We start from the raw sequence: 20,089 nt of genomic DNA, 5'->3' as shown, positions 1-20,089 counted from the left end.
TCTCAAGGAGTTTATTCACACACAGAAACAACCCACCAGAGTTAAAAAGGGGGGATAGGGGGAAGGAAGGCTCTCACGCTTCCGGGGTAAAATACAAGAATCTATGTGGTCTAAAAAAAACCACTCTTTGAATGTACGAACTCCACCTAAATGCTTTTAACAGGACAGGGCATTGAAACATTGATTATCATTATAGCTTGCTGCTGAATATTGCACAATCTGAAACAAATCTATAATGCAAGCTGTGGCAATCAGAACGTGTAAATTCAGGTTTTTTTTTAAAAATACAGGAAGAGAAAAATTATTGTTATACCTTTTTTCAATAATTATATAATTATTCAAGTAAATCGGCCTGTGAAGAAGACACATATAAGTTATCTAATGTACAAATCTAGGAATCTGAAGTAAGATTATACAGATCTTGCAGCCATTTTGAGGAATAGAGCAAAAAGATAATGGAATGTGTATAGTTATGTTCCCCTCATCATTCTCTAAAAGATAAAAAAAAAAAAACATCTTTAAGAACAAAAGATTAAAAAAAACAAGCAACTAACTTACAGACAAGTTATGCACAGACATGGCAGCAATAATCAGTTCCTAACTGTGATTTTCTAGGAATGGGGCTGTGAAGGATCAGAAATGCAGCTTGTATGTTCCTTGATCATATTTCAAGACCTGGAGATTTAAGAACATATTAGGTTTCCATACTGGATCAGAAGAATTTTGGAGTGGGCAGCAACCAATACTTAGTATTTCAGAGGCAAGTGAATATACCTCAATTCCTACCAAACAAATCTTTGGGCAAGATTCCTTTCAAACCCATTAACACTTTTAACTTCTTACAAACGTAGATATACTGTCAGTATATCTAATGAACACAGTGAGGAAGTATAAGGACTATTTGCTAGGGTGGGATGCTACCTTAATATGTAATCAACTAAAAAAAAAAGGCCAACAACCTAGCAATGATAAAAACTTGCCCAAGCAAGTTGAGATAAGAGTGTTCTCATAAATAACTGTTCTTCAGTGGATACAGTGGGGGGGGTAGATCCAATATGGTTGTAGGGGAAATGGATTTTCAAAAATTTATATTAAAATGTGCATCATGGTTTGGAGGAGGAAATGTTCCATAAAATGAAGGCTTTCTAACCATACTTTAAAAGTACTGGGTTAAGAAGCAGCAAAGTGACATGAAACCTAGTATTGACAAACAGAGAACACTGCATCTTAGAAAGAATAATTTCATCTATTTAAATTCACTGCTGAATTTTATACAAACTATAATCACTTGGTAAAAATGGAACCATGAAATAAAATGTCACTAGTACAAACAAACCCTAAAGACATAAAAAAAAAAGATAAAATATAATCTCTTTAAATAGTGTATGTTCTATTAAAATAGAGTGTTTGAGTCTAAAAAAAAATCTCAGAAATACAGGAGAAATAGAAGTGAGTTCAATGAACTTCACAGAATTGTCTAACAAACCAGGTACATTCTGGAACTTTTTTACTTGTCTCTGAAATGCAAAGGGCTGCCTACTTTCCATTGATGGACTGGCTGATCACGAGTCTGATTTGAGGTTCATAAAACTTCTTCTGCTGAAATAGGATCAAGGCGGGTGATCACACACTCCAAAGTTAACCACTTCTCTGATCCCTTGTGCCTGCTGTAGGAGCACCTCTCAAGGTTTAGGTTGTTAGTTACAAGGTTTTGAGGAGTGAAATTTTTACTTCACTTTCATCAGGCTAAGCTTGGCTTCAGATTCCTGTGCTTTACTCTGATCACTTCAGCAGACCTAACTGTTGTTCATTGTTGTATCAGTGACTAGGCAATTCTTTAACAGAAAAGTATTTTATATCGAATACTAAAGCATTCAAGTAGAAAACAGATACTAAACCAGTAGGAATTCCATATACACAGCCAGTTTGCTAGATAGTCATCCATCTTCAGCTGGTGCCCCACAGTACTTTAGATTTTCTACATGACAATGTGTCTCGGTCCAACCCTCATTCCTGCCAATTCCCAGATGAAGATGGTCTCCATCTTGATGAAAATCAAACTTTTCATTTTATACTGAAAATAAGAACTTTGAATGAAGTCCTACATTTTGTGAACTGTTTCACTGGAGAAGGCAGAAGTGAGAGGTGAAACTTCAAAAACTCATGTAGCCTGCTTCGTTTTAGCATCAGAGAATTGGATTAATTACTCCCTCCGGCTTTTTGGCTCCTGCAGGGTGCATCTTTCAGACTGACTTTCATAGCCAGGATTATACCATAATCTCTAATAAACCCATAAAGATAATATGGTATTTACACAATTAAGTGTAGTCTTTGAATTTTTTTATGGTGCATAGTACTGAATCCATCACACACATGTATTAAGAACAGAAGCTGCTCTCAGTTAGTTCAAATTGATTTCATTCAGTATCTCATTAATGTAGATACCTCAAAATACCAATTAATCATCACTGTGCAGGAACTTAAACTACTGAAAGTAAAAATGAACATTTTCACATTATTTAGATTTTAATTATTAATGAAAGAGCTGCCAAGAAGAAAAAAAAATAATTCATGGAAAATGAATTTTTAAAATATGCACTGATTTTTAAAATTGACCTTTGTGCTCTATCTTATCTTTAATATCTTAAGGTAACATTTTTAATGGAGGCTTCACTTTGATCAGCTCTTTTTAATTAACTTTAGAAATGTGAGTGTTTTACAGTACAGTCTTTATTATTTTTTTTATTTAGCTATTAACACTTATGTTTTACCTTCAACAGATCTTTATCAGATTTGTATCGAATCAGGCTTTGGTATATACCAAAGATCTTGATACATCTAGCAAGCAGTTAACCCCTTATACCCCCACTCTCTTGTAACTGTGATTATGATGAATGAGTGGTTTGTTCTAAGCAATTCTGTTTTATGTCAATAAATGAAGCAAATAGCTATTGGTATATGTGCATTAGGAAGACAGAGAGAAAATTAAGCTGTCTGTGGACACTTTATAACCTTCACCCTTTTAAGTAATATGATTTGAAAAGTTAGCCTGACATCAACTGTTGGTATTGTTCATTCATACTATAGAATAAGAAATCTTTTGTGTTATTTATGTAGTATGAGAAATACTGTATATACTTTACTACTCACAGTGTGGCTTAAAGAAAATTCTCTTTACAACTTTTGTAAGATCCTGCATCATAGTTATTAAGTGACCAGAGGCTTTGGTTTTGTGATCAACAACCATTTCTTCTAAAACTATTTTGGTTCTGCAAATGCCAATCATTTGCAGAAAACCTATCGGACTCTGTCCAGGTATGGACTTGTATGAATACTTTGTTTCCATGTTCTTCATTCAGCTTCTTAGCACAAATATTTCCTAACAGATTCCTCTCTCCCAAGTATTGCATGCAACTTCAATAGCACATAGAATCATTTGGACAAAGATTTACATTTTATTGCTTAGTACTTTTCAAAAAAATTTTTAGACAGCAGATGGATCTAGTGCATTACATGGATCTCATCTCGCACACATATGGAGCAGTAGTAGAGTAAGGAGGTCCTCGCTTAGATTCAGAGCATGGCAATCCTTTGAAAAAGCATTTCTAGCAGCAGTTTCACTGAATGGTTCAACTTCATCAAAAAGTAAAAAGACCACATACATGGCCTCTGTCTTTGTGCAGTGTGCCAGAAGCTGCATGGATAGCGCTCTCACACTCAGTGGTGTCCTCGTCTCAGTGAGTGCTGAACAGTCTAATAGCATGAAACTCTTTGGGTTTATATGAATGAAAATTGTTATTTTGTATATTTTCTCTTGTGGCATACATTTCATTCATCACAAAGAACTGAAGAAGATTTCTGTGCTATGTTAAATATCAAAATCATAGAAGCAGTTTAAGTAAGTGCACTATTTGCTTATTATAAGAAAAACATGCTAAGATGAATACAATGCATATTGGTTCCACACTATGAGCATTCTGTATATCTATTAATTTATTTACTTACTACCAAGAAACAGTCTGTACGGTCAATAGAGAAGCAGCCAAAGTAACGTCTGCCGCACTCAGAAGGTGAACGGGAACTCAGATAGGAACATGCATCCATGCCAGTTCATACAACAGACACTCCTTCTATTAGAAGTCCCTAGGTGATCTCCCACAACCACATAGCTTTAGAAAAATTCACACAGGGGAGTCCATCAGACACCCCAGCTAGAAGCACGGAGTGAGGAGAGAAAACTTCAGATACTAAAAAAACAAACAGAACTTTTTGTAGTTTTGGTTGGATTTCTGTCCTGTTCTCGGCAGATTAATGTACTAATGTCCTAGCCACCCTTCTCTCTCCTTCAGTCTTTTTTACACACCTTCCTGTCTTCAGGTACAACTACACAGCTTTGGACGGATGCAACTATGCTTCTATTAGACCCACACTGGCAAATGTGCTTGGCTATCTACTCACCAGGCAATACTCGAGTGTAAAGAAATGCCCTTTCCCGCTTCCATTTTGTTCCTATTCAACTGTCTCTCTCTTGCATACATCTGAAATATGTATATTTACAGAAGCTTTCTCAGACAAGAAAACTCCTCAAGGCAGGCGCATTGCTTTTGTATTTATTTGTACCTCACTGGAACTTTGTTTCTTATTAGAAAATTTGTGTCCTACAGTTGTGCAAGCATTGCATAAAAACAGTAAGATAGTGTTCCATCAGAAGCAGATTTTATAGTCACCATTTATAAAATAATCCCAGAAAAATAGTGCTTCAAATTGCTGAGGGGATACTTCATAGTGCAACTACATCATTTTACATTGGTATGTCACAAATGTTAGCTGAAAAGTAGGCAGAAAAGGATAAAGAAAGACCTCTAACACCTCCAGCATACACATGCCAAAAAAAGTACAGACGTTGCAGCAAACAGAGCTACTAGTAAGGCATCACTTTGCTTTCTTAATAGCAATTTTGAAAGAAGCAGCTCTTTATAGAAAGTGGTAAGTGATAACCTGATTAACACCTCCTTGACCAAAATTCTGATGAACTATTGTATCTTATGAAGAGAAAATTTGAGATCAACTTTTTAAGAATTAAGTTCAGTATATTGCTTTTCCAGAAAGAATAGACACTATACTTTACCAAATAAATTAACTGTAATTCAGTAGAACATCACATGTTATCAATTAAACCCATAAAGGTAAATAGTGCCAAAGCTACATATGTCCTCCCTTGCTCCAAACAAGCTGTGCCTGCTTAGACTTTATCATATAAATATTCACAATTCAATAGTTTTCACCTTTTAAATAAGCTGGTACAAATATAAAGCACAAATCTATTTGGTCAGGTGCTCTATGGTGTAAATCAACACACTCTCTAAGTTTTAATAGAATCATCCCAAATTAAACCCCCAAAAAAGTATTAAAACTGCCTTAAAAATAAGATAGAGAAAAAAATATTAAATATTGAGTTTGAAGCAAAGCACACTCCCTGATGATGTGCTGATTGGAGTAATTGTTTGAAAATACAAAGTTTACCTACACACAATATGTTTTAATGTGTGTACATGCGTGTGCCCTAAGTGTTTCTATTTTTGTTTTTAAACCTTCTTTGAAAAAAAAATGGTGCTATTTGTTTTTAAAGTAATTTGATTTTAGTCTCAAATCCAATTATATTTTTTCACCATATTTTCAATACAGGCTTTTAACTGAAGAACTGTTCTCATAAGACACTGAAGTTTCATGGGCGTTAACACCATTCATTTCAGGGTTTTTTTTTGCCCTCTGGCAATGTTTTCACTTTGTAGTCAAGTCACAATAAAATGTTTGCACAGAAACTGAACAGCTAGTAAAAAGGTATTTCTAATTGCTGATGTACAAGCAAAATTTGTTTTAAATGCTCTATTAGAGGACATTTATTTTGCCGTCTGTAACTTTAAATAACTATTGCAGTTTACTACTGGACAAACCTACTTGAGAAGAACAATTAAACAAATTAAACCATGTTAAGACCACATTCTTGAAAAAAGTAACCTTTAGTTAGGACAATTACTCTGTGGGCATAACACAAAAGCACAAATGTCACATTTTCCATGAAATTTACTTTTGTATGAATCATCAATCCTGTTTTCTCATGAACAAAACTAGCCAAAGATGAAAAAAAAAAACTCAAAGTTGTCTGAACTGGATGATCCAAGTAATTACATGTTACAGCAGAATGCATCTATGACAAAACTTTCAAATATTTGAGGAAAAAGTTATTATAGCCCCTGGTTGAAATAGCTTTGGTATAGACCTATAGCAGTATTTAGCTGATCTTGCTGTATTCCCATATAACAAATATGCACATTTTCAAAGATCAGTCTTCCTAGCACTGATCTACACTCCTTACCCTTTGGAGTATATATCAAACAAACACGCTATGAAAACATGCCCAAATATTATAGCATAAGATGAAAAAGGTATACACTTCTCATTAGCATTTTTAAAATGCTGCTCAGAGTTGAATCTTCTCAAAGCTACTTATATATGTAAACCCTTTGTCTTCCACACCAGCCCCCTAAAAGCTCCCATCCTAAATGGTGTCATTTGCTTAGAGCCTATTTGTTCAGCCTCAGGTCCTGGTCCTGATTTCATCAGCTTCCACGATCACCTCACATGAATAAGTATTTACAGAAAACAAGCCTTTAAATTGAAAGATCCTTGATGTAAAACCCCATCCTATTAGTATATAGAGCACAGTGAAAATTTATGACACTGTTACTGAATGGTAAGAGTCTGTATCTGCTGAACTAATGTATACTACCTACAGAATATTTGCAAGTTTGGAGTGGTACAACAGAGATTATTTAAGAAGATCTAAACCTGTATTACTGTAGAATGTATACTTCAATCCTGTTTTCAGTTCATGAGGAAACAACAAGCTGAATTAATCAGTTGTACATCCTACTTTTTTTTTCCGTTTATGTGAATTTCAGATTTGCATATGTTCATAGATATGTAGTGCTAAATACTAAAATAAGTGCTTTAATCAGAGTACAAGAACAGTCTGCCATAGTGTTAGCTTCTCCAGATATTTATGTCAATGTGATTGAACTCTGAGTTGCAGAGAATACCTATTGTAGACTAGACTGTGGTTCATTTTGCACAGTTATTTTGTATAGGCATTTGCGTGGCTTCATTGGTAGGGCTGCTGAACCAAGTTCCATCTCTCCATGGTCACAATACTGTAAGGTGTCTCAACTGTACTGACAACTTTTTCTGCAAAAGCCAGTGTACAGTTGTGTGACAACAAAGGTCCATACTTCTCATCAAAGTTTAATTACTTACTTGATCGACCTAAACATAAACATTGTTTTCAAAGTACTTTTTGTGTCAATTTTGTTTACCACATCTTTTTGTCACTGTCAGTCAAGGAAAGCAAGACTCAGATCAGGAGTCCACAATATTATTACTGAAGCCCTTTATATGTGCATAACACTACATGAACATGAATTAAACAATACTTACAGGTTCTTATTCAATTAGTCTGGTACGCATAGAGACGTTCACCATGGATCTACCACTGTATTTATTCCATTCCTTTGATTGGAAAGTATACTCCAAATTGAGGTATAAAGAGGTACTCTTTGTATTGACTGAAATATTACTATCTCCATTTATAGATGAGAAAAAATGAGGCAAAGAAAGCCTAACTGATTGCTTGAAAAAAACATGCAGTGGCAAAGCCAGGAAGAGTTACAACAAATTCCTCACTCTCACTTCAGTAATCACTTTACATTGCCTTCTCAGAACTATTTTTCAATGGTAATACTTTTTAAAAATTGTTTATTTTATTTGATAACAATATTTTCTTTAAATATGACCAATAAATATGACTGACAATGCTCATTAAAAAGATGCTGACCTGTAAATGAAGGAAACTGCAAATAGAATAGCAAAGCCATATATGAAAATAAACATTTGTAAAGAGGAAGGGTTAGTACAAATTGAACACATTTCCATATTGAGAGAAGAACCAGCCATATTTTTCCCTGATGAATGGAGTTTTGTGAACATCTTTTTCCACAAATGATTGAAATAAATACTTATTCATAAACTATATTTGTGACTTAAGAGAACAAGCTTCACAGATTGATTTCATTTATACTACATCATGCAAGAGGTATTGCAATATTTTATATCATGCCAAGTCTAAGGCTCATTAGATTTTCCTTGTTATACTTGACTAAAGCTCAAGACCATCCAAAACAGCAATTCTGAAAGCTTTCTGTTCATTGCAAAAATAACTATCTTCCTCCTAGATCCTCTCCTCTAACTTTCCCTTTCTCAAAGCATTTATGGATAGGCCTAGTCCCATTTGCTTTATTTGAAGTTGGGCATACATTTGCTGAAACATATTCTTGCGCCATGGCCTAAATGACTGCACTCTCAGTCATTTTGCTGCAACCATAAAAGTCAGCTTTCTGCAGGGCATACAAAAATACATTCCCAGTTCAGCAGATACTGGTCGTCCTAGTGTTTCCTCAATAAACCTATGTAGCACTTCCTCTAAAAGTCCTGTCAGTCTTGAATCACATCCTTAATTCATTTCTAGAAACAATTTTCATCACAACAGCAGGATGCAGTGCTGTCATTAGCAAATGTCATAACTTATGTGTTACTGTAAGCAACACTGTTCTCTCATTATTACTATGAAAACCAAAAGAAAGCTTGAAATAACAGGAATACTCACTGTTAATTCAAGCATCTGTAACCCCTCTGAATAACTGAAGCATAAGTTGGTAGCAAAAAAAAAATGCAAAAAAAAAACCACAGAAAGTTTATATGTATTTAGGTACTTTTCTTAATAAGAACATTCTAAAATGATGATATGACAGCGACATTTTAAAATAGTTTCCGTCCTTCATGTTAAAAGAGCATTAGAAAGATGCATATGATGGAAAAAACAATCAATAAATACTTACAAATACACAAGAAAATCAGCCTCAGCTCCCAGAGATCACTGGTAAGTTGCTTTTGAATTCATGAAACTGACCTGAAAACGTAAAAGGAAAAAAAAGTTGAAACAAAAGAAAGCTCAAAACTGACAAATGTTACTTTTTTATTATTATAGAATAGTTACAATTTTTAACTATGAACTAAATAAAACAGCACACAAGACCGTTGTCACTATTTCAGCCAAGTAATTTACACAGAATTTGTTTCCAGGAAGCCAATACCAGGAGAAACAATTATTTCATTGTTCTGCATCTCACACCATAGCAACCCAGTCCATTACAGCTTCTAAGAACTATCATAAATGCAAGCACAGTTATCTTTTAATAAGGAAAATAGTTGCGAGGATTTTTTGGCTGGTTGGGGTTTTTTGTTGGGATTTTTTGCTTGTTTTTTTGTTTTCAAGTTTTACAGAACATTCATTACTTTTTTTAAGTATTTTTTGTTAACAGTATTTTTCAGCTTAACTAGTGTAAAATAATATTGTTTAAAAGCATTTAACTGAAACCCATCTAAGGCAAAATTCATAGAAAAAGACAGACTAACCATTTTGTTCTCCTACGGTCTAGATCCCAGTTAGAAGCTTAGCCTAAGCACAATGCGTTCACTATAAGGCATGATTAAATCCAACATTCTTTTTCCTGCATACCCCTCAGTTCTAGTTGGAAAGGTAACAGATGCAACTCAAACCCACAGAGCTCGCCTTATAAAATTCTTTAACTAGCACAATGACTCACTTTATGTCTCTAAATATCCATGGTTTCCTCTCTCCAGAACCCCCATGCATTAGAAGGTAGTTCAGTAGTTTATTTTTATTGTTTGGTCTACATACAGCACATTTTTAGTTCTTACGAAAACAAAGGAACTTTGTTGCACAGCCCTTGTTTTCGTTCCAAAATGTGAGGATGAATATGGGTAACATTAAACTGAAAATAGTAATGGAGCCTGGGCAACTAGTTTAGGTCAAAACGTTTTTGTTCTCTGGGAGCTATCTGATTAATTTGCAGTTCATAAAACAGTGGGTGTCAGCTCAGTTTAAAAACATGTAACTATATTTAAGATGAAATCATCATTTTTGTTAGCCTCCAGTAATCTTTACGAAACACCTTCCCACAACATTTCTGTATCCTAAAGTGCACCAGCCAGTACTGCACAGTGCCTAGAGACAAGGAGAGAATACCAAACTTATCTTGATGTAGAATATCCTCCTTACTTCAGATACTCACCCTGAAGTGCATATTATTCATTCCAACCAAGCCCTCCCCCACCCGGCAAGTACACATTTAATTGTGTCTTCCCTCCTGTAATACCAACAGAGAGTCAACAAATCTCATTTGCTGTATCAATGCAGTGTTATTATATATTTTAAAAGCAAGTCTGAATCTCATTATCAGCTGATTTATGCCATTAGTGTGCTTTGAGGCCACCAATTAAACAAGGACAGCGGTTCATAAGGTCACAGTTAATTAATCTGAAAGAGTATAAATACACTTTAATGCATACCACCTCATGTAGAGAGTTTAGGAACAAAGCACCAAACCTTTATTCTGGGCAAGCAATTAGGGTGAAAGGCTAAATATACAAAATTTTAAATTCAACTTTAGCACTCTGTTTGTTAATCTATCAGGAAAAAAAAAGTTCAGTTTGGTAAAAAATCCTGCAGAATGTAGGAGTATGTGAAGTCTCGAAAGTCTCGATTCTTAAAGCAACAGTGCCAGTGAGGGTGAAGGCAGAAGAGGGCCAACCATCCCCAGTGATGCTGAGCAAACGGAGGCTTGTTGCTCAGATAACACCTCAGAACTGTGAGTCAGCTGCAGGCTTATCCATTACATAGCTGGTCAGGGTGGAAAAAAAACAAAAAACCCAACCCCAAACAGTCTATTCAAAATTGACTCATCTGAGCTAGACTGTTGCATTTAGTACATCACACAAAACTGACTTTTCCTTCAATCTCATTCTCTTAGCGAATTTAATAAAACAATGCAATCAATTAAGTGTTCGGTAATAGCAGCAGTCTATCAACACAACCAGAGTATAAGTAAAATGCTGAAAACCATATAATCAATCAGAAATAGTTACTCACAGTGAAAATTCAAGTATGAGGTACCTGGGGTTTATATGGAAGAAAATGATACCTGTTTCTTACTGCCTTGACTCATTTTACCTCATATAGTTCCTTGCTCAAAAGATAGATGATATAGCTAATACATACATAAAAAAAAAACCAAAACAAACCTCATGACCTAATTAGATGAAGTAGTTGCTAACTATTTTTTTTTCTCTTTTACACCTCTAGTCCTATATTCTATAACCTTGCATCACTTTTTTTTCTTTTTCACTTTCAAGGTAATTTTTCTTAAAACAAAAAAAAAAACACAACTATTTATTTTCTTATCCATGCAGAAAACCCCCTGTCCACCAAACACTAACATCATAAGGTTTAATGCAAACTGTCTATCAAGTGTATCCTACACAAATCATATAATTAAATATAAATGTATTACATAAATAAAATAGACAAAGACTAATACTATACAGCTCAGTAGCTGTTCCATGTAGATTTTAATATCTGCCTCTTTTCTAAGTAAAAGACTTGCACCATGTTTTTAAAGGTGTTTGGGAGGCCAGCTCCCAGTGATGTTGAGAAGAATGACCTAACTTTTTAAGAAGTCTAGGCCTTATTCTATTAGCTTAAACCATTTACGCTTTCAATTTGGGTGTTGTGGAGGAACTGCAGGTAACTACATAGGTGAATAGTTATTGCACAAACATATACAGTTTTCCTTAAAGTATTCTGTTAATGTTATTGGTACAAGTCCCACCAGAAACTTCACTCAGATATTTTGCAGTCAAAATGTTCTCAAAACATTCTCAATTCTATAAATAAACAAATGTCACTTATAAAACAGTCCTCTTTTCATCCAAACACCATCAGCTCTAGTAATTTCAAGAGTTTTCAGTTTTCAGACCATAACATTTCACTACTTTCAGAAAGCAGAAAAAAAGTACTCATTTTTTCAAATCTTTAAAATATTTTGATTCTTCTAAGACAGAGCCTTTACAGGTAGTCTGTATTTTCTGTGCACAGTCATCAGTAAACATGAAGGAAGCCTATAAGTGAAAAACGGAAGTAGTTATTTAGTAAAAAGTGTGGCATCACGTTATATCATTTGAGAATATGGCGTATCATTGTGGGCTGCTGGGACTCAAATATGTACCATTCAACAACTGTTAAAATATTTTCAGAATTATAGCATAATGTGAAATAAGAAAAAGGAATAATACAGAAATCAAGCTACATATTTAGGGCCTGAATCACATAGTAATTTCACACACTGAAATGTGCAAAATTTCACAATTAAAGCAACATTAATGACCTGTAAGCCCCTAGCCACAATCTCAAAAATTAAGGGGGCAGTAGATTGACTATGATGAGATCCTTTGAGTTCGATTTCTAAAAATCTTGCTTAATTGAGGTAAAGGGCACAGTTTCAACATGATTCAATGAAGAATGGTTTATTCACACACAGAAAACTTTTTATACATGATAATTCTGAAACAGGAAAGTAAACACAGTAATTAATCATTATAGATAACACTTTCTACAAAAAACATGAGGAGATTCCTGTTATCTTCCCTTTGTGCCTCTTCTCTTCAATGGCCCAAGATTGTATTTTACTGCCTTTGCTGACTATTTTTAAACTGTTCACTCTCCCTGGTTCCATGCACTAGCAAAAAAAAAAGAAAAAACAAAAAGAAAAAAACCCCTGCCAGACAACAACAATCACAATGCTCTTTACCTAATGCTTTTCATTTTAGAATAGTCCCTTTGCAATGACCCTTATTTTGATTTCTGTACTCTGTAGCAGAGATTGCAGCCAAATGATGTATCAAAGGAGGAATCAGAGCATACCACCTGTTACACCACTGGTCATTTTAAAGCACATGTTGCATCACAGTGAGGTCAGAAGAACAACATGGTGCATACGATGCAAACATTGGTCTCCAAAGTTCTGGACTCAGTCACTGCCTTCGCTATAGATATTTTGCTCAACCTTCAGCAAAAGAGTTTCTTTCTGCTTCTTAGTTCCTTATTCACAAAAGGGAGCTACTATTTCTTCCTTCTGTAACAGTGATGGTCTACAATTCTACACACCAGAAGTTGCGATGTCGTTATTACAGAAACAAGGCTCAAAAAAACACCTAAAATAGGATACATCTCCGCAGAGTTTTGCAAGGAGATGTGAGCTCACTCTGCCCACATTCAGAGATGACTCGCCACAAACCCACTCTAATCCAGCTTAGCTATGGTTAGCACTTACGTAAACTACATGACTTCCAGTTCAGAGCAACCTCACAGCTGCCTACAAAGAGCATGTCGATATACATGTACAATAGATGGTGTTTCTGTAAACTACCTCTTAAAAAAAGGAACCCCATAAGCACCACCACTCAACAGTTGTTCCCTGTCTCTCCCGAAAGGGTATCACTCAACAGAGGCATACAATCTGGCAGCGTTATATTACATAACGGACTATAAGAGCTCCTTATGGTCTCTTCTGTAAAGGCACATGCATTTGCAAAATCGCATTATGTCTTCAACAGGCAGCTCACGAAGAGCTCACAACTCTGTTGTGTGCCTGCGTATCTAGAAAACACCCAATCACTGCAGAACCTGAGCAAAGAATACAGAATTAAGGTCTTTGGGCTGTATCACTTCACAGCATAGCATCAGGTTAAGCCTGAAAAGGATTTTGATGACAAAAGTACTGCACATGTCCAGCAACTAATTTAAATGTATTATTATACCTGCCACTAGAATTACACTTGAAAATACCAAAACCACCTAATTCACTGTGCAGATGAAAGAAATACCTAAATATGTACTTATTCTTTTGTATAAAAAGAAGGGGGCTAGCATTCCAGATCTGATAAGCTCTGTACTCATGCTTTTAAGCAGATAAGAACCACAAGACATACACCACGCTGCTTGGAAGGCTGAAGGGAGAGGAGCAACTCCAGTTATAACTCATGGGTGAGAGACAGCAAAAGCCTCCTCAGTGGCCCGGGGCAGGCTGGTAAGCACTGCTGTCTCCCTGCTCTCACATCAAGGGACTCAGATTTCCCAGCAGTTCCTGCACCAGCCCACTGCCACTCACATGATGCAGCTACGACACAAAAACACTTCTGAACTTCTTGTGAGATATATGCCTTTTTAATAGCCACAGGCTGGGTCATTCCTAATCAATATGACTGAATTAAAGGAAACAGAGAAAGCTTTCAAGACGAGTACTTTTCTGTAGTGTTTACAGATACAGATCCATGTGCTGAAGGTACTGCAAGGCAAACCAAGCCCAGAATAAAAAGTTACGATGTTACAAGCCCCAAGAAGTATGACTGGTGTTCAAAATTCCAGAAACCCTTCCAATATGTGGTGCTGCTAGAAGGACTTATCAAATACAGAGAAAGTTTTGCAGCAAATACAAATTGCACTTGGAAAGTTACTTTCTACACCTAAAGAAGCAGCGGTGTGCAGAGGGCACAGCTTGGAAATGGCCCCCAGGCTCACTCTCCAGAGACTCACATTTGTCACACAGCCATTGAAATCAATCACGCAAACACAGGTATGGCAGCTCTGGCATTGATCTGCATTAGAATATTTGGCATTTTTTTTCTCTTCTCTCTCTCCGTGCCTCACCTGTACTTTCTCCGTTTGGAATGACAGCTTTTTTAATCTCGGCCTATGTGTGTAGAGGGACTAGCAACCCTAACAGGGTCTCAGGGTGCTACTGTAGAATGATCTCACAAGGGTTCATTGGATACAACTTTAAACAACTTTGGATACAACACAAAATAATAACAATGGTTTTGTTTATTATATAATATTGTCATTATGTAATAATTGCATTATGCAAAAACAACAACATACATACCAGCAGCTGTTAGCCTACCACACGGGTGTATTGTTTCTTGACAAATTTTATGAAAATTATGTTAGTAGTTTTTGGCTCCCTTTATCTTTTGAATATGCAACATGCCAGGTTCCCTACTCTTTCATATTCAGACCAATGTTTAAATAATTTTACTGAAGAATTGGCTTACTTTGTTTAAAAGAGGGTATGTTCTTTCAGCTCAGTCGCATGACCAAAAAAGGCAGTTAAAAAGTATAAAATGTTATTCAAACTGTTATTAGCACACAGTTATGTCTCTTTAATGAGCTTCGTGAGCTCTGGATTGGAGTAAATTGGTACATACTCATTTTATCACCTTTTTTTTTTTTTTTTGTATTTTCTGTATCTATCTCTATCTCTTCTCCCAAGTAACAAGTGATAGGATGAGAGAAAATGGCCTCAAGTTGTGCCAGGGGAGGTTTAGACTGGATATGAGGAAAAATTTCTTCACTGAAAGGTTTGTCAGGCACTGGAACAGGCTGTACAGGGAGGTGGTGGAGTCACCGTCCCTGGAGGTATTTAAAAGACATGTGGATGTGGTGCTTAGGGACATGGTTTAGTGGTGGGCTTGGCAGTGCTGGGTTAACAGTTGGACTTGATGATCTTAAAGGTCTTTTCCACCTAAATGATCCTATGATTCTATATATTGTTTTATATTGTATCTACGATTGCTGACTTTCTCTGAGCAAATAAACAGTCTTCTCAGAAAGAAAAATTTAAAAAAATTCCGTGACTGTATTTTCCTTGCTAGTCAAAGCACCAAGAACTTTGTAGAGTTGTGAAGAGTTAAATAACATGGGAGGCTCTGAGTCATTGTACACCACTGCTCCAAGTCTGAAGATGTTGCACACAGGACATGGAAAGGGTTTAGGACACATCTTCACCAGGTTTTTTCACCGGACTTTGACTTGAACACCTACTACTTTACTTTTTCTACATTTACCAGATGCAAACTCCTTGGCACAGTTTTTGATAGTGTAATACCTACATATGCATAAGCAAGGCTTGGAATAATAACAAGAAACCTCTTGAACAGAAAACTAAAGCCCTCAAGCAAAGAGATATATATGGGGAAGCAGGGGGAAGCGTTAATTGTGAAAGCCCAGTTTTACCATTCTTTCCAAGAGCTACAAATGCTAAGATAGCTGAAGTGTTTATCTGATATTTTACTGATATCAGCAATAATACTAGTACTTGGGAGCATATTACTATATTTAAAATTCCAGCACAAATATACCATATAGCACTTGGATTTGAAAATTCTCTGAAAATTGGAGATTTGACTTGTCAGAACTACAGTGCACTTAAAACAAAAAAAAACAGAGACCAGTGGTTTCAATTTAAAAAAAAAAAAAAAAAAAAAGCAACAATGTACCCTTACCTTCAGAACTGAATGTAAGCAGGTTGTGAGCCAAATAGCCAGGAGCTAAGTCAGCTGTACACAAACTCACATTTATTTTCTGATAAATATATTTTGTAATATTACATTATAAGTGTGCTATTTGCTCCCATCAAAACTAATGTTAATCCACACAAAATATTTGGGTTCTGTATTGGAGAGTACCGTATTACTGAAGCTCAGATTTTCAAAGTTAGTTAAGTAGGACATAAAAATCAATTAGGCCTTAAGAATGTCTGCCTTCAGGTCAACTTCCCTGGATTCCCTGAGGGACAAAACCTCTTTACTGCATATCTCGGGTTTTTTTTTTCCAAAACCCTGAAACATAATAATTATAGCTGAAGTTTTTTGTTTTTTTTTTTTAAAGACCTCATATACTAACTCCCCCTCTAAGGTCCGATTTTTGAAATTCATTTCTCCTGACACTATAACCAGAAAAAAAAGGAAGTCCAGGTGCTCTCATTTTAACTTCACTTTAGAGGAATTATAAGTAAATAAAACTTCTTTCTTCAAGGATCCATTCAGTCAGTTAAGAGGTCCTTCTTACATATGTATTGTCTGTCAGAAAACGTTTCCCCAAGTATGTGGCACACTGTGCTACCAGCAAGGATATGGCTTTGCATTCTGCCCAAAGGATCATTCTATTTGTGGCTACCTACAATAATCAATCCCGAAGACAATTAACTCTCACCTGCTGGACAAATAAATCACGTGAAAAAAAAAAATTAACCACGTTCCCTCACCAAGTCCTCAAAATAAAAACCTCTCAGCCTCTTTTCAGTCTCTCCTGAAGTGTGACTACTTCTTTAGTTATAAAGCAAGCAAAAAATTTGTTTAATTAATGAAAGAGTACACATTGAAACAGAAGTTTGCCTTAAATTGTAAAGCTATCCATTTGACAAGAATTCAAGTTTTGGAGACTTAACCAGGTGAAGCCCTAGTTTCTTCTGATTTTCACCTATGACATATCCGTTAAAATCTTCTTTGTGATTTTGAACAATACTGTACTTGCTGCCTATCATCTAAAGATTTTTATTTCCTATTTTTTCTGCAACATTCACCTCTGCAAGATATTTTAAAACCAGAACTGAAATATGTTCACTATAGATAGAAATCCTTGCAGGCAATACTGCCCATCAAATAAATGATACCATGATCCCTAACTCCAATTTATGTCAAGCCTAGTCATGGGCACTAACAGTCAAGCAGGTTAAAATGCTAAAGCACTACTTTCTATCAATCCATAAAGATCAGTCATACATTCATAGCCTGGTTTTTGTATTGTGTATACAGATCACATATTAGTAAACTGTTCATCTTGGAGCCAGAGGTACCCTGCACTTTAGGACAGACTGTCCTAAGCTACAAATTTAAAGGTGAGTTTAGGGGAAGGGTTCTGTTTTTCATGTGATGAAAATTATTCCTAGCCTTGCCCAGTAGCTGTATAAAACCGTATCTCCAGGCATTTACTAGCATTGCTCAACATCTGTGAGCCTCAGGCTATCTGCACCTGCCCTCAGCATAATACTGACAGGCAGCAATGAAAAGCTGACAGCTAGAGGGGTGGCTACTAGGTGCTTTGCATATGATATCTCAAAAATGTAAATGGAATATTGATCATGAAAGAAAATAATTAAAAATCCCACACACTCAAAAGTTGGTGGTAATCTGGATAGCAAACCTAAATTTTACCAAATTAACTTATCAGTCTGACATGTCTCATTACAAGGTCTTATCACTGGTTTAGCTAAACAAAAAAAAAATAAATGAGAAAAGAAAAATATACAGGGAATAACTTTTATTTCTTTAAAAAGAAAGTTCTTTAGGAAGTGCTTCAAATATGTTTCTGTCTTGTGAAGCAGCTCTTGCTGTGGAATTTTAGGGTGGTGTTTTCTCAGTTTTCTTTTTAACAAACATCAGAGTGAACATTACAGCAACATCCATCAGCAATCATTAGAGCACAAGTTAGAACTACTCCTCAGCAACTATGAAGTATGTAGGCTGCTTTCTTTTTCCTTTTTTTTTTTTCCTAAAATTTTCTGATTCTTCTATTTTACTTCAACTAGGCATACTTTGCTTCTTTGAGCTAGGAATTTCTCTTTTTCCAGATGATTCCTACTTTTTTTTTGGCATACACACCCTTTGGAATGCAGTGCAAAGTTAATTACTTATGTATAAATAAACTTATAATAAATCAAGGAAATCAAGGAAAAAGAAAAGGTTTAAAATCTTAGCCAATGCCACTCTTAAGAACAATATCATATTAATAGATCCTTTTTCTCATTCAACAAATTTTTTAATCCTTACTCTTCTCTTTCTTCATTTAAGAAACCACAAGATGTTAGTTACAGTTCCAATGAGCACATTCAAAATTTCAGTTATTTTATTGCTAGCTACTCTTTGCTTCCAAATAACTTAATCCTTCGCTTTCTTTCCAACTAAGTGCATTAGTGTGGTACCGCAGGTCACAGCTATGTTCAAGATCCCGTTGTTCTCTGTGCTGTGTAAATTGCCATAAAGGCTCTTAAACAGTGTACAGTTCTAAGAGGACATGCATTTTGAAAGTATCAACAGACACACTACTCAGTGTGAATAAATATGCTCCCTCAACAAAATATATCAAAGCCTGGGGACTCCCCTGGTCTCACAGGAAGGCATGGCTATTTTTGGAACACATGGTTAAAAACCAGTTGTACTTGATTCATTGCAGAACAACCACAATTTTAATAGATTTTGCTCTTTATTCTGTCACCCCAATGAAGTAATGAATCTCTTAGAAATTTTCAGAACTTTGCTAAATTATCAATACCTGATAATTCACCACAAAGTCAGACACTGCTATTATTAATCACCACAAGAATAAATTGTGCACCTATATAACATTTCTAAATGAAATTTTAAAGTACTTTACAGGAAAATAAATATGTAAGAATACAAAAGTTGGATGATATTTCCCTCTACATAGAGTGTTAACATAAAGTTTGTGGAACTTTCAAACCATAATTTGAGGATCTAGAAGGAAGATCAAGCAACACACATTTCTAATACTGACACTCTGTACTGGGGTCATTTGTGCAACTAAGCAACACTTTGACATTCCTTGAAAATTAAGGAATAAGATTCTACTCAATAAGATCAGAGACAGAAGAATCCCAGTCTAAGTCATGTAGAGCTTTGCAATAATCAATAAAAATATACTAAAACATTTTTAAAGTTATATGTATAAAAATACATTACTCTTAGAACTCAGATGAATCCTCTCTGTAAGTATGCTGACTCTGATTTTAAGATTAACTAATCACAAGTTGCTTATGTGTATGTACAAAAATTAAGAGATAATTATATTAAAAAATGTACAAATTGGCTCAGTGCCAACAAGAGAGTCTCCCATCAATCACATATGATACTCTTCTTGATACCTTTCCCTACCTGGAGAAGCAGCTGTGCTTTAGAGCAAGTCCCAACAATCTTTACAACCTGGCTCCTGCAGACACAATGAGAGGGTCTAAAAATATAACTATTTAGGCTCTTCTAGTTTTTTTCACTGTTATATGGCAACACAAGAAGCAGGATTCTAGCATTTTGTAAGACTCACATTTCACAGCCTTTCACAGTTGCACGAGCCTGATCCTAGAGAGGGTAAAGAACTTGCATTATTTAAGTGATGGCTATACTTGGCCTCATTATCTCAACTATGCCTCATCCAAGATGCATTTCAACAAGCTGACCCTATAATCACGCTACAGTCAACAGTGAA

The 20,089-nt window shown here is 35.5% G+C and overlaps 1 protein-coding gene across 5 annotated transcripts in view; it reads right to left on the bottom strand.

Moving 5' to 3' along the window:
- SOX6 (SRY-box transcription factor 6) overlaps window positions 1-20,089 on the bottom strand; it is a 386,403-nt gene that overhangs the window by 320,722 nt on the left and 45,592 nt on the right. For all 5 annotated transcript variants that reach the window (XM_086748345.1, XM_086748348.1, XM_086748349.1 and 2 more), the window contains one exon: window positions 8,952-9,022. The gene's annotated coding sequence lies outside the window, so the exon portion shown is untranslated. The remainder of the gene's footprint in view (window positions 1-8,951; window positions 9,023-20,089) is intronic.

This window comes from Chlamydotis macqueenii, chromosome 5, assembly GCF_036417535.1.
Source record: "Chlamydotis macqueenii isolate bChlMac1 chromosome 5, bChlMac1.mat, whole genome shotgun sequence".
NCBI lineage: Eukaryota > Metazoa > Chordata > Aves > Otidiformes > Otididae > Chlamydotis > Chlamydotis macqueenii.
Note: the sequence above shows the minus strand (reverse complement) of the source record. Positions and strands in the feature narration are given on the sequence as shown.